The following is a 14,374-nucleotide window of genomic DNA, read 5'->3' on the forward strand; positions in this document are numbered from 1 at the left end:
CCTTCATAGTTTCCTTCTCCTGTTAGCATTTCTACATTTCTTTGGGGAAAGCCTGCGGCAGCATTATGTCGTGCCATTTCTGGTGAGGCTTCCTGCCATGCAGTTTTCCACACTAAGTACTGCCCCCTGATAGCACAGCTTTACATAGCCTTTTCCAATCTTCCGGCACTAGATTCAGCCCCGCTACTGATTCCAACATACTAATTGTAAATGGGGCCTGTGGACTGTATGTAGCCACTGTCTCCTTAAAATTTTTTACTGTTTTGAAATCCAGAGGTTGGTGGAATCTTTGTCTATTTTGGTCCTCTAGTACAGGAAAGAATTGTGGGACTGCTGAGGTTTCCTTAAGGGGGGTTTCTTCTCCCCGTGGTGAAAAACTCATCTGATTTATAGCATGAGCTAACTCTTCCCAAGGGTACTTTGGAGGATATAGGGGGCAGGCTGCTTGAGGGGGAGCGGCTGCCTCCAGGAAGGGATTGGTATTCCTTCCCAATATAACTGATGGGGGCGACCGTGTCCTTGATGCTCTTTCTAATTCCTTCCCAGTAAGCCCCTCCTCCTCTTCTTCCTCTTCAGGAGAAGTTACACTTAGTTGTTTCTTTATCTCTTCCAGACACATATTTCCTTTTTTAACTAAAGTTATTATTTTACCTTTTTTAGATGTTAGACATTTCTTAATGAGTGGCTGCCACATGGGAAAAGTACCTCTAGGTAACGGGGATTGCTTTTCTGCTTTAATAAGATCCTCTTTATGATATTCCCATTGTGGAATATTTAGGATTCCCTCTTCCAAAAACCAAGGACTAACCTTGGCCAGTGTAGTTACATATGCTGTTACAGTAGATCGTTTCACAGCAGTTCCATTAGCCTTAAGTACATCTTGTATGATTCCTGTCATTTGATTTCTAGACACTTGTGACCCCATCCTGGAGCTACGAGACCTCCCTTATCTGGGCTATGTAGACTCCCTTCACCGGGGTTATGTGGCCTCCCTTTACCAGGGTGATACAGACTCCCTTCACCGGGGTTATGTGGCCTCCCTTTACCGGGGTTATGCAGACTCCCTTCACCTGGGTTATGTGGCCTCCCTTTACCGGGGTTATGCAGACTCCCTTCACCTGGGTTATGTAGCCTCCCTTTACCGGGGTGATACTGACTCCCTTCACCAGGGTTATGTGGCCTCCCTTTACCGGGGTTATGCATACTCCCTTTACCGGGGTGATGTGGCCTCCCTTTACTGGGGTGATACAGACTCCCTTTACCGGGGTTATGTGGCCTCCCTTTACCGGGGTTATGCTGCAGTTTTCCTATAGCTTACCTAAAGTTACTTAGTTTTCCTATAGCTTACCTTAAGTTACTTACATGGGAGGACGAAGAAGGAGGAAGAAGCTCCCCGTACGGGCCACCACTTGTTCCGTCCAGCAGAACCAGCACGGAGAAAGGAGACACCACCAATCTTTAGTTGACCAGATTTATTGCGTCCTCCCTGTTTCTCTGCCTCCTTTGTTCTGCCACTATCTCCCCTCTTCTTCCCTCTCCCTCTCTCCTCCCCCAGGCTCCTAGCTTATCAGCCAATTATAGCAAAGCTTTCTCTCACACAGGAGAGCATGCAGAGGAATGTCAGCATAGCACTATATGAATCACGAGCTGTCCACGCGCGGCATGATATTAGATAGCCAATCCTTGAGCCTGGCGTCAACACGTCATAAGTCTCCAAGGAACTAGTAGGCAAGCAATCTTTATGGGTACTTCCTTATTTTGGTACCCAGTGCCCTTTGGCTCATTGCCAGGCGCCATCTTGTCCAAGACGGCCCTCAACAAATTGAGGTGCTGTGTATAGTTTATTTTACTAGGTAGCATACTTTAGTCAATGAAGTGCCCAATCAGGTGAATGATTAGTGGGTGGGAACCCAGTTTTTACTTGCTACTTACCAAGACTGGCTATGCACTAGCCCCTTCCTGCTGCATCTATTTCCTACCACTCCAATACTTGACAGGGTTCTGTTGGAGTAGAAGATCCAACACTTGACATGGTTCTGTTGACAGATCATCGTTCCTCTTGGGGGCCATAGGCATGGCCTGTCTCCATGTGCAGTTGCTTTTAATACTAATAATCAATATGTCCTTAGATTCAGATTATAGAGAATACTAGGGAGATTTCATGTTGCTGGGACACAAAATAACATAAAGTTTAAAATTAATACTTAAAATCATAAATAAGCAATTATGATTTGCTCAAATTTGTAAGGAGCCTGTGATTTCTGTAGTATTAAAATTCTCTAAAAGTTATATATAGGTATATAAGAATGTATTCCTCTGAGCTTTGATGTGGTGTTTGGTCTTCATTGCTTTCTTGGTGTTTATGATTAAGTTTAAGGATATTTTTCCCACTTAATAAAAAATAAAAAGGTTAAAAATAAGTACAATTTGTATTCTTCCTATGTCTAGTTCTTTAAAGATCAAAATAGTTTTATAACTGGAGTTAGAAAATTCAATTGTAGTCATTGAGTACATGATATAGAATAAATATTAACTATAATCTGATTCCCCTATTCTCTGTTAGTAAAAGCAGAAACTTTTCACTGTTAATAACTAACTTTAGAGCTCATGGAAAGGGTAATTTCTATAGAAACTTAATGACATATTCTTTCAGGGAAATTAAAACTAAATGGAGCATGGTGCCCTCTACCTTGCTGGGAACTGGTTTTTGTTGTTGTTGTTGTTGTTGTTGTTGTTTTAAGCTATCATACAGTAAGAACGTGTTTCTTAAATAAGATCATTATACTCTTGAAGGTTTTTTACTTAACATTTCCTTATATTAACCATGAAATGATGTAATCAATACCAAATAAAAAACATACAAAAAGATTCTGTGAACAATAAAGATTCAGATTCAGCCTCAGAACACTTGGTGTCTCTGCTGTTTCTCCACCATGCTGACACCTCTCATCCACCTAGGACCCCCGACTACTGCTAGGGCTGGACGCTGGCACCTTCCAAGTTTTTTAGTTCCTAGGAATTAGGCTTTTCTATAGGCACTAAAGCCAAGTACCTTGATGAGGAGAGATCCACCCTGTGTGTGTCCTCTGCTAGGCACAGCATGGAAGTTGCTTGCCTCTCCCACATACCCCCTGCCAGCATCTCAGTCCCCTTGCCTCTAGGTCCAGCCCTGTTGCCTTTCTTCTCATGTCTGTTGTTCATGCCACTTTTGCCAGGAGTATGGAAATACTGACCTTTGACTACATTACCTCCCTTATAGCCTTCTGGATGTTGCTCACAATATCCAGATACCACCTGGTGTATCTACTGGAGTTGGACCCATAGGACCTCCCCTGCCCAAAGCAGGAACTTCATCCTCAGGCCTGTGGATGAACCCCAAGGGCTCCTGGTCCTGTATCCACACACCAAAAATGTCCTTTTGGCAGAGGCCGGAGCCTCAGAGGCACTTTCCCTCCCCCTTCCCTAAATCCACCTCTGCAAGCCACTAGTGTTTAAGAGTTGAGCCACCCAAGTCTACCTACAATGCCACAAAAAGGGAGCTCCAGGGTTTGCTGTCCACCAAAAAAAAGGTAATTGCCAAGCAACTGAGCCAAATGCCAGAGCCTGTGCCCTCATGTCCTTACCCAACTGTGATTGGATGGGACATAAATCAACCCAATACACATGCAAGAGGAACTGTGAGGGGCCAAAAGCCACCAGCTTTTCTTTTCAGTTTTAAATTACATTAGGAAATAACATGTCACATAAATATATTCTTCCTATAATTTGTCATATTTTAGTAAGAAAAATTTAAATACTATATCAAAGTGTAATATTATTCAGATCATACATTCTTGTCCCCAAATTTTTGCCATATTCTTGTAATGCTTCCAAAAGCATATCTTCACTTACCATTACATCACTGGAGAGAAGCTCTAATGACGTTAGACTCAAAATCAGAAACAACTGGAAAGAGAGAGAATACTATTGTTTGTCTGAAACACTTCATAATTAGCATGAGGCAATGATAAGGGCAAAAGAGTAAGAATGAAACATGTATGTTTGAAAAAGATGCAAAATTATGATTAAAAATAATTCACCCACCCATGTTTGCACACTGGATTTATTATCCTTGTAGCTCTGTATCAGAGCTTCTGGTTCTCTCATTCTTAGTACATTCATTCAACAAGCACGTGCTAAGGCAGTGTGACAAGTGCTGGAGTGACCACATGGAGGTGATATGATCCACTGCTCTAGAGTCCTATATTATAACAGCAAATTCCAAACAAAGTCATAGACACTATGAAAATATCTGAAAAGAGGACACTGGAACACTCATGGAAACTGGAAACCATTTTCCCATCAATATTGCAGCCTTTTGGTGGAGGTAATGTGTATGTGGAAACCTCAAGGGTAAGGAGAAGGTAGTCAGAAGAACAAAGAAGCACATGTAAACAGGCAGAGGCAAGGGAGAACTCTTAAGGAATTTTAAGCAGTGAAGCTAGAGCAAGGAGCTAAGCAGGTTAAGTGGTTGAGAGGATGAATTAATTCACAAGGATCCAACCAGGTGATATATATTTTTTTATTCTAGGAGAAGTTATTTGGAGTATTCTGAGGATAAAAGGTAGTCCCATTGCATAGTAAATGACAATATGTTAAACTGGCTGTCATGAGCAGCAAGGAGGAGTCAATGAGAATAATTTTGGTCCAAATCAATTGGCTTTTATTGGATGCTAAACACACAAGTATTATAATTATCTTAACTCTAATCACACCAATATCACACATTACTTAATCACTAACTTAGAATACTATAAGACCCAAGTAAGCAAGACTTACTCCTTACTAAGACCCTTTCCTGAGGTCCACTCCTATGCCACGTGTCTTAAGTCGGAAGGGCAGCGACTCCCGGAGATCAGTCAAGAACACAGCTCAGGAGATCTCGCTGAGGAGCTCCCTCTGCCTGGAGTCCTGATCGGCGAGGACGGTTTGAAGGTGAAGGAGGACAGTGAGGTTACAGCCGGTAGGCTGGGCAGAGACCTCTTAGGCGGGATGCACGCGGGGCAGCTCCGCTGTCTTGGAAGACGAGGGTGAGGCAGCTCCAAAGTCACCTCCACAGGAATGTCTCAGTCACAATCAGGATGACAGATGTTCCAGCTGGCCAACACCAGCAAGTCAGTGAGTCTCCTCCAGGTTTGGTGCAGAACTGGCATTATCGATGTCAGCTGGAGACTGAGCAAGGCTCAGTCATGAGTCCTTATAAATCCTTCTTATCAAACTCTGCCAGCCAGTCTTGGCAGGGGTCAGTCACATATGATTATCTTACTTGGGGCAATGTCAGTCTTATCTTCTTATCTTGGGGTAACATTACATCATTACATCATCACAGCACACATTACTGAAGTTCTTTTTTCACAAGTTATGTTTCACAGAACACACAGCACACAAAATGTCACACATTTAATTTGCTCCTTACACTGGCACAGGTCAAGGGACAACTGATGAAGTAAATATGCTTGACTCTTCTTCAGGAGTCTGCATTTTGGTGCCATAAAACTGAGAATTGGATGATGCCTTTGTTTTCTAACACCATATGCAGGGGGATGACATACAACAATAGCAGAAGTAATGAGAGCATCGACTCAGAATTTTAAAACAATTGAGATTTTACATGTTAGAGAGCATAAATAAATAAGGATGTTTATTTCATTAATAATGTTTATGTTGTCATGCTTCTAATTTGATTAAATGAGCTAAACAAACTTAACAAAACAAATAAGCAAAACATATTTAACATAAAATATATTAACCAAAAAAGGGATATTTGCTATTCATAGATTATTTCAGAAATTAATACATTAATCTAAATTTGCTCCATTATGTGTACAAAATACCTTGAGTTCTGTGACTATACCACATCGCAACCCCTGTCACATCTGAAGAAATAAAAACAGTATTTGTAATGCAAATTTAAAAGGGAGGCATAATTGTGAGAATGTCATTTTTAAGATGTGGTCTTAAAAGTGTTTCGGAGCCTAGATCTAGTTTGAGGATTGCTTTGAAAAAAATCACATGAATAAAATTAAACTTCCAGTTTTTTAAATTTAGATAATAGAATAGACATATAATATGGAAAGCTACTAAGATAATTTTGATTCAATCAACAATTCTAATTGATCTACAAATGCAAACTGAGTTATACATGCTCTCAACCCTGGAGGAAGAAATCTTAGCTCCCTGGATAGAAATTTCTCAGAGGAAAACAAAATGAAATTGTTTCTCCTGACTCTGAAAGAGCATACTGTCTCTTCCATGCTTTCACAGGACATGGGATACATGACAGCTGAGGGCAACTCCTTTCTGGAAAGAGACAGCAAGAAATGAAAGCTCACAGAGAGCAGGGACAAGCTAAGGGAGGGGCTGCTCTGCAAAGGGACACCCAAGAGCATACCTAAGTGTGTTGGGCACTGAAGTCTTAGTTTTCTCCTGCCTGGTGGCAGGGTAGACTGGTTTGTATCACCAGGGCAATTTAAGAACATGAAAAGAATATTTTAAAGTTCCTTTCATCCAATTCTTGCTATCCCATTAAGTTGAACTATTTCTTTAATAAAAATTCAGAAGTGTTCCCAATGGAATGGTTTAATACAGTTCCTGGAACAGGTTATGTGGGGGGAAAAAATGAGAAAAATGTCTTGGCAACATTCATCACTGTCCTATTCTGTTGGATAAAGATGTCACCGAAGTATGAGTGGTGAAAAACACATAAGCTTAAGGGAAACTCAATGTTGTTTGGAGGAATAAGAATGTTTAGCAAACTGATGAACTTCATTTTATGTTCAATACTACTGCAAAATCAGTTCCTTAAGTGGAAAATCAAATTGTGCCCTTTCACTCTATATAGACAGTAAGTTTAAGAGGATGGAGGAAGCCCAGCACAAAACCTCAACAGATAGATCACATAAGTAACTTCATTTGTACTTTTCTACTTTTAAAAATGTGAGGTAAGAAAAATAGACAATAGAACATACTATGATTGTTATCCTTTTAGAAGAATTCTGTCACAAGTGGTTGAATTTAAGAATGTCCACAGAAATCTAAGCTTCCCCACAGAGTGATGCAAACTGAAGGGATAAGGACTCATGGATTCAGAGCTGCCACACCTTTTTTATTCAGATAGCTCTACTTCAGGTTTATGTAACATAATCTCATGCCATCAAAACATTGAAAGCACTGTTCTATTTGTTTTTAATTTAGAAAGGTATGAAAATCACAGTACCTCTTTTTTCACATAAGGAAGCATATATTTGAGGTTTACAGTGAAATCATACAAATAAAATTTGTATAAACACAAGTACATAACACAGATAACAAGAAAGTAAAAACAAAATAATTGCCAACTATATACAGTTGGACACAGCTGTGTCTTGTACATTAGAAAGTCTTTTACAAAATAATCATATCAACAGAAGACCAAACTTCAATTTCATCCTGAAAGATGGGTTTCTTTGCCATCTCCTAAAAGCAAAAACAAAAAAGCAATAAAATTTGTGCCACTGTGACAAGCTTTCAAAAAAGCTTTTTGTGAATTGTTTGAAGTCCTAACTTTATTCTTTTCTTCAAATAATTAAAAATCACATGCATATTTATCAGCAAAATGCAGCTTGGGTAACTGATCACCCTGGAGTTCACAAATGGCATTAAATTTGTATCTATTCAGAATAGAATCTGGGAACACCATCTACCCATTTTCAAAGGTTGAACTTATTAAGGCCTACTAGAAGCATCTCTAGTAAGATCAATAAAATGCTACCACAAATATGAATTTCCAATAGATTCATTATATCACAAGAAAACATTGCTTTGTGCATGTGATCTTCAACTTATATCCCAGTTTTAAAAGTTCTTGTTTTGGTTTGTAGATTTCACTATTACCTATAAAAAAAAATAAGCATTAAATCTTAAAGAATAAACAAATAAAATGAGGCTCCACAATTGAAATATAGCACTAAACAGAAGACCAAAATGATTAAGCTGTAAAAAAGCATATTGTACAGAACCTCTTTTTATACAAGAGCCAATGGAGGCTCAGAGGGATGACAGCTTGACAGGTCACAAAGCCAAATGGATCTAGACTCAGTGAGCCTATAGTTCCAGGGTGACACTAATATCATACTCAGTGAAGAAAAAGGATTTCTAAACATAGTTGTGAGAAAATGTATATGTAAAATTTTGTCTTGAGGGTCAAAAATGTTCAATCATGAGATATAAAAGGTTAACTCTCCAATACATATTTTAATGTTATTAATAAAATAAGGGAATACAAATACCACGAACTCTAATAGCAGCAATCATTTATTCCCTATTTATCAAGCACAGCTACATTAAAGTACCCCTATTGTTGAATCACACAAGCTGAAAATAAGAAAGCTCTCTTTTTCAAGAACTTTTATTTATTCAATGTAAGACAGTTTCCCAAAATGAATCCACAAATGAATTATCCATGTGGTGAATCAATGAGAGCAAAATTTAAAGCACAAAACAAATATCTCTTTACCATCTACCATACTTCTAGTCATGTGTTCAGATATACACAGACAAGGCCTTCATTTCAAGTATAATTTAAATCCAGGTAGAAATGGTAGCAGAAAATTCATTTCCTGGGTCTCAAGCTTCCATGTAAGGACTTGGACTCTCAAACTTCTTCATTAGAGGAGAGATTTACCTAGTGGCTGGATGGATCACATTGAATGCACTGGCTTGCCTCTCCATCTCTCTTTGAAAGATATAACTGCCCATGATAATATGTGGTTGTGCACTCATGTCTGCGGGGAGCATCCTGTTTCTGGGACACCAGTTGAGTAGTGGCTTCTACCACTGAAAATTCTGTAAGGAAGACAGAGCATTTATCTAGGGAAATAAGAAAGCTTTTCGGATCAATCTTTTTGTTTTCTTTTTTTATTGTAAACAAATGGATACATGTTGTTTCTCTGTTGTACATGGAGTAAAGGCATACCATTTGTGTAATCATAAATTTACATAGGGTAATGTTGTTTGATTCATTCTGTTATTTTTTTCCTTCCCCCCACCCCTCCTACCCCTCTTTTCCCTCTATTTAGTCTTCCTTCCTCCATTCTTGCCACCCTCCCTAACCCTAACCCTAAACCTAACCCTAACCCCTCCCACCCCCCAATATGTGTCATCATTCACTTACCAGCAAGACCATTCCTTTGATTTTTTGAGATTGGCTTATCTCACTTAGCATGATATTCTCCAATTTCATCCATTTGCCTGCAAATGCCATAATTTTATTATTCTTTATGGCTGAGTAATATTCCATTGTATGTATATACCACAGTTTCTTTATCCATTCATCAACTGAAGGACATCTAGGTTGAATCCACAATCTGGCTATTGTAAATTAAGCAGCTATGAACATTGATGTGGCTGTATCTCTGTAGTATGCTGATTTTAAGTCCTTTGGGTATAGGCCAAGGAGTGGGATAACTGGATCAAATGGTGGTTCCATTCCAAGCTTTCTGAGGAATCTCCATACTGCTTTCCAGAGTGGCTGCACTAATTTGCAACCCCACCAGCAATGTATGAGTGTACCTTTTTCCCCACATCCTTGCCAACACCTATTGTTGCTTGTATTCTTGATAATTGCCATTCTAATTGGGGTGAGATGGAATCTTAGGGTACTTTTGATTTGCATTTCTCTTATTACTGAAGATGTTAAAAATTTTTTCATATATCTGTTGATTGCTTGTACTTCTTCTGTGAAGTGTCTGTTCATTTCCTTGGCCCATTTGTTGATTGGATTATTTGTATTCTTGGTGTAGAGATTTTTGAGTTCTTTATATATTCTGGAAATTAGTGCTCTATCTGAAGTATGAGTGGCAAAGATTTTCTCCCATTCTGTACACTCTCTCTTCACATTACTGATAGTTTCCATTGCTGAGAGAAAGCTTTTTAGTTTGAATCTATCCCAGTTGTTGCTTCTTGCTTTTATTTCTTGTGCTATGGGAGTCCTCTTAAGGAAGTCTGATCCTAAGCTCACATGTTGAAGATTTGGACCTACTTTTTCTTCTATAAGATGAAGGGTCTCTGGTCTGATTCCAAGGTCCGTGATCCATTTTGAGTTTTGTGCAGGGTGAGAGATAGGGGTTTAATTTCATATTGCATGTTGCATATGGAATTCCAGTTTTCCAAGCACCATTTGTTGAAGAGGCTATCTTTTCTCCATTGCATATTTTTGGCACCTTCATCTAATATGAGAAAATTGTATTTATTTGGGTTTGTGTCCATGTCCTCTATTCTGTACCATTGATCTACCTGTCTATTTTCATACCAATACCATGCCGTTTTTGATACTATTGCTTTGTAGTATAGTTGAAGATCTGGTATTGCAATACCCGCTGCTTCGCTCTTTCTGCTAAGGATTGCTTTAGCTATTCTCAGTTTCTTATTCTTCCAGATGAATTTCATGATTGCTTGCTCTATTTCTGTAAGGTACATCGTTGGGATTTTAATTGGAATTGCATTGAATCTGTATAGCACTTTTGGTAGTATGGCCATTTTGACAATATTAATTCTGCCTATCCAAGAACATGGGAGATCTTTCCATCTTCTAAGGTGTTCTTTAATTTCTTTAGTGTTCTGTAGTTCTCATTGTAGAGGTCTTTCACCTCTTTTGTGAGATTGAATCCCAAGTATTTTATTTTTTTCGATGCTATTGTGAATGGGGTAGTTTTCCTAACTTCTCTTTCTGAAGATTCATCACTTATGCATAAAAACGAATTGGATTTATGAGCATTGATCTTGTAACCTGCTACTTTACTGAATTTACTTCTGAGTTCTAAAAGTTTTCGGGTGGAATTTCCTGGTTCCTCTAAATATACAATCATGTCATCGGCAAACAGGGATAATTTGAGTTCTTCTTTTCCTATTCGTATCCCTTTAATTTCTTTGATTTGTCTAATTGCTCTGGCAATGATATTAGCCATGGGCATAGCATAGATGGCCTTTAGGATGTTAAGGAATGTTCCCACTATCCCGATTTTTTCTACTGTTTTGAGCATGAAAGGATGCTATATTTTATCGAATGCTTTTTCTGCATCTATCAAAACAATCATGTGATTCTTAACATTAAGTCTGTTGATATGGTGAATGACATTTAATGATTTCTGAATGTTGAACTAACCTTGCATCCCTGGGATAAAACCCACTTGATCGTGGTGAACTATCTTTTTAATATGTTTTTGTATGTGATTTGCTAAAATTTTGTTGAGAATTTTTGCATCGATGTTCATTAAGGATATTGGTCTGAAATTTTCTTTCCTCGATGTGTCTCTGTCTGCTTTAGGTATCAGGGTGATATTAGCTTCACAGAATGAGTTTGGTAGGGTTCCCTCCTCTTCTATTTCATGGAACAATTTGAAGAATATTGGAATGAGCTCTTCTTTAAAGGTTTTGTAGAACTCGGCTGAGAACCCATCTGTTCTGAACTTGTCTTTGTTGGTAGGCTTTTGATGACCTCTTCTATTTCATTGCTTGAAATTGATTTATTTAAGTTGTGTATTTCCTCCTGCTCCAGTTTAGGTAATTCATATGTCTCTAGAAACTTGATGTCTTTGAGGTTTTCTGTTTTGTTGGAGTATAGATTTTCAAGTAGCTTCTAATTATGTTTTGTATTTCACTGGTGTCTGTTGATATTTCCTTATTCATTCTGAATTTTAGTAATTTGAGTTTTCTCTCTCTTTCTCTTTGTTAGTGTGGCTAAGGGTTTATCAATTTTGTTTATTTTTTCAAAGAACCAAGTCTTTGTCAATTTTTTCAATTGTTTCTTTCGTTTCAATTTCGTTGATTTCAGCTCTCAGTTTAACTATTTCCTGTCTTCTACTACTTTTGGTGTTGGTCTGCTCTTCTTTTTCTAGGGCTTTGAGCTGCAGTGTTAAGTTGTTTGTTGATCTTTACTTCTTTTGTTGAATGCGCTCCATGAAATAAATCTTCCTTTAAGTACTGCTTTCATAGTGTCCCAGAGATTTTCATATGATGTTTCTTTGTTTTCATTTACTTCTAAGAATTTTTTTATTTCCCTCCTGATGTCTTCTGTTATCCATTCATCATATAATAATGTATTATTTAATCTCCAAGTATTGGAGAAGTTTCTGTTTTTTATTGTGTCATTTATTTCTAATTTCAATCCATTATGATCTGATAGAATACAAGGTAGTATCTCTATCTTCTTGTATTTGCTAACAGTAGCTTTGTGGCATAAAATATGGTTTATTTTAGAGAAGGATCCATGTGCTGCTGAGAAGAATGTGTATTCATTCTTTGTTGGATGGTATATTCTATATATGTCCGCTAAGTCTAAATTATTGATTGTGTTATTGAGATCTATGGTTTCTTTATTCAATTTTTGTTTGGAAGATCTATCCAGTGGTGAGAGAGGTATGTTAAAATCGCCTAGTATTATTGTGTTGTGGTCTATTTGATTTCTGAATTGAGAAGGATTTGTTTGACATACATGGATAAGCCAATGTTTTGGGCATAGATATTTATGATTATTATGTCTTGCTGATTTATGCTTCCCTTAAGCAGTATGTAATGTCCTTCTTTATTCCTTCTGACTAGTTTTGGCTTGAAGTCCACATTATCTTAAATGAGGATGGATAGTCCAGCTTTTTTGCTGTGTCCATGTGCATGGTATGTTTTTTCCCATCCTTTCACCTTTAGTCTGTGGGTATCTCTTTCTATGAGATGAGTGTCTTGCAGGCAGCATATTGTTGGATCTTTCTTTTTAATCCAATCTGCCAGTCTATGTCTTTTGATTGATGAGTTCAGGCCATTAACATTCAGGGTTACTATTGTGATATGATTTGTATTCCCAGTCATTTGACTCATTTTTGGTTTTTGACATGAATTGATTTCTCCTTTATTTGGTTATTCCTTTAGGCTATCCTATGCTGATTTGCATCGTTGTTTTTCATCTCTTCCTCATGGAATATTTTGCTGAAAATGTTCTGTAATGCCAGCTTTCTTTCTGTAAATTCTTTGAGCTTTTGTTTATCGTGGAAGGATTTTATTTCGTCGTCAAATCTGAAAGTAAGTTTTGCTGGGTATAAGATTCTTGGTTGGCTTCCATTTTCTTTCAGGGCTTGGTAAATGTTGTTCCAGGCCCTTCTAGCTTTTAGGGTCTGGATTGAAAAATCCGCAGATATTCTTATTGGTTTCCTCCTGAATGTAATTTGATTCTTTTCTCTTTCAGCCTTTAAAATTCTGTCCTTATTTTGTATGTTAGGTATTTTCATACTAATGTGCCTTGGTGTGGGTCTGTTGTAATTTTGTGTATTTGGAGTCCTATAAGCCTCTTGAACTTGATTTTCCATTTCATTCTTCAGATTTGGGAAATTTTCTGATATTATTTCATTAAATAGATTGTTCATTCCTTTGGTTTGTTTCTCTATTCCTTCCTCAATCCCAATAATTCTTAAATTTGGCCTTTTCATGATATCCCATAATTCTTGTAGATTCTGTTCATGATTTCTTACCATCTTCTCTGTTTGGTCAATTTTGTTTTCAAGATTAAATATTTTGTCTTCAATGTCTGAGGTTCTGTCTTCCAGGTGTTCTATCCTATTGGTTATGCTTTCTATGGAGTTTTTAACTTGGTTTATTGTTTCTTTGGTTCAAGGATTTGTTTTTTTTTTTTTTTTTTTTTTTTTCAGTATCTCTAACTCTTTATTGAAATGATCTTTTGCTTCCTGTATTTGCTCTTTTAACTGTTGATTGGCACGATCATTTAATGCCTGCATTTGCTCTTTCATCTCCTCCTTCAATGCCTGCATTTGCTCTTTCATCTCTTCGTTTGCTTCCCTGATTGTTTTAATTATGTACATTCTGAACTCCCTTTCTGACATTTCTTCTGCTGTGCTGTCACTGGGTTTTATTGATATAGTATCTAGGTTTGTTTGGGACATATTCTTCCCTTGTTTTCTCATATTGGTCAGATATCAGTGGGACTCTGAGATATTGCAGATTTCTTCTACTGGCTTATAGTGTCCCTGTAGATTTCCAGTATATCACTTCCCAGCCTTCAGTAGCCTGAAGTCTTGGAGGAACTTGATAATGCAGTGCTTCTGAAGAAAGCTGCCCCTAGCACACTACTGGGTCCAGGGCTGGGGGCTGGTTCTGCGTGGAAATCCTCTTACTGGGCGGGCCTGCTCCTAGAAGCTGGCTATAGACAGGGCCTGCCCCTGCCTGAGGGAGCCGGGCTGCTCGGGAGTGCCTCTCCCTGTCGTGCAAAAATTGGTCCCAGAAGCCACTTGCGGGCCAGGGACCACCGCTGGGTTCAGGGCTTGGGGTTGGCTCTGTGGGGAAAAGCTCTCACTGG

At 38.2% G+C, this 14,374-nt stretch overlaps 1 long non-coding RNA gene across 2 annotated transcripts in view; it reads right to left on the minus strand.

The window, feature by feature from the left end:
* Positions 1-4,690: 4,690 nt before the first annotated feature.
* LOC124961884 (uncharacterized) overlaps positions 4,691-14,374 on the minus strand; it is a 36,234-nt gene continuing 26,550 nt past the window's right edge. The window contains exons 6-7 of one of the 2 annotated variants that reach the window (XR_007104353.1): positions 8,702-8,862; positions 4,691-7,494 (exon numbers count right to left, since the gene is read on the minus strand). This is a non-coding gene — a long non-coding RNA (uncharacterized LOC124961884). The remainder of the gene's footprint in view (positions 7,495-8,701; positions 8,863-14,374) is intronic. The other variant, XR_007104354.1, reaches the window with a different exon arrangement.

Source organism: Sciurus carolinensis, chromosome 12 (assembly GCF_902686445.1).
Source record: "Sciurus carolinensis chromosome 12, mSciCar1.2, whole genome shotgun sequence".
In the NCBI taxonomy this organism is placed as follows: Eukaryota; Metazoa; Chordata; class Mammalia; order Rodentia; family Sciuridae; genus Sciurus; species Sciurus carolinensis.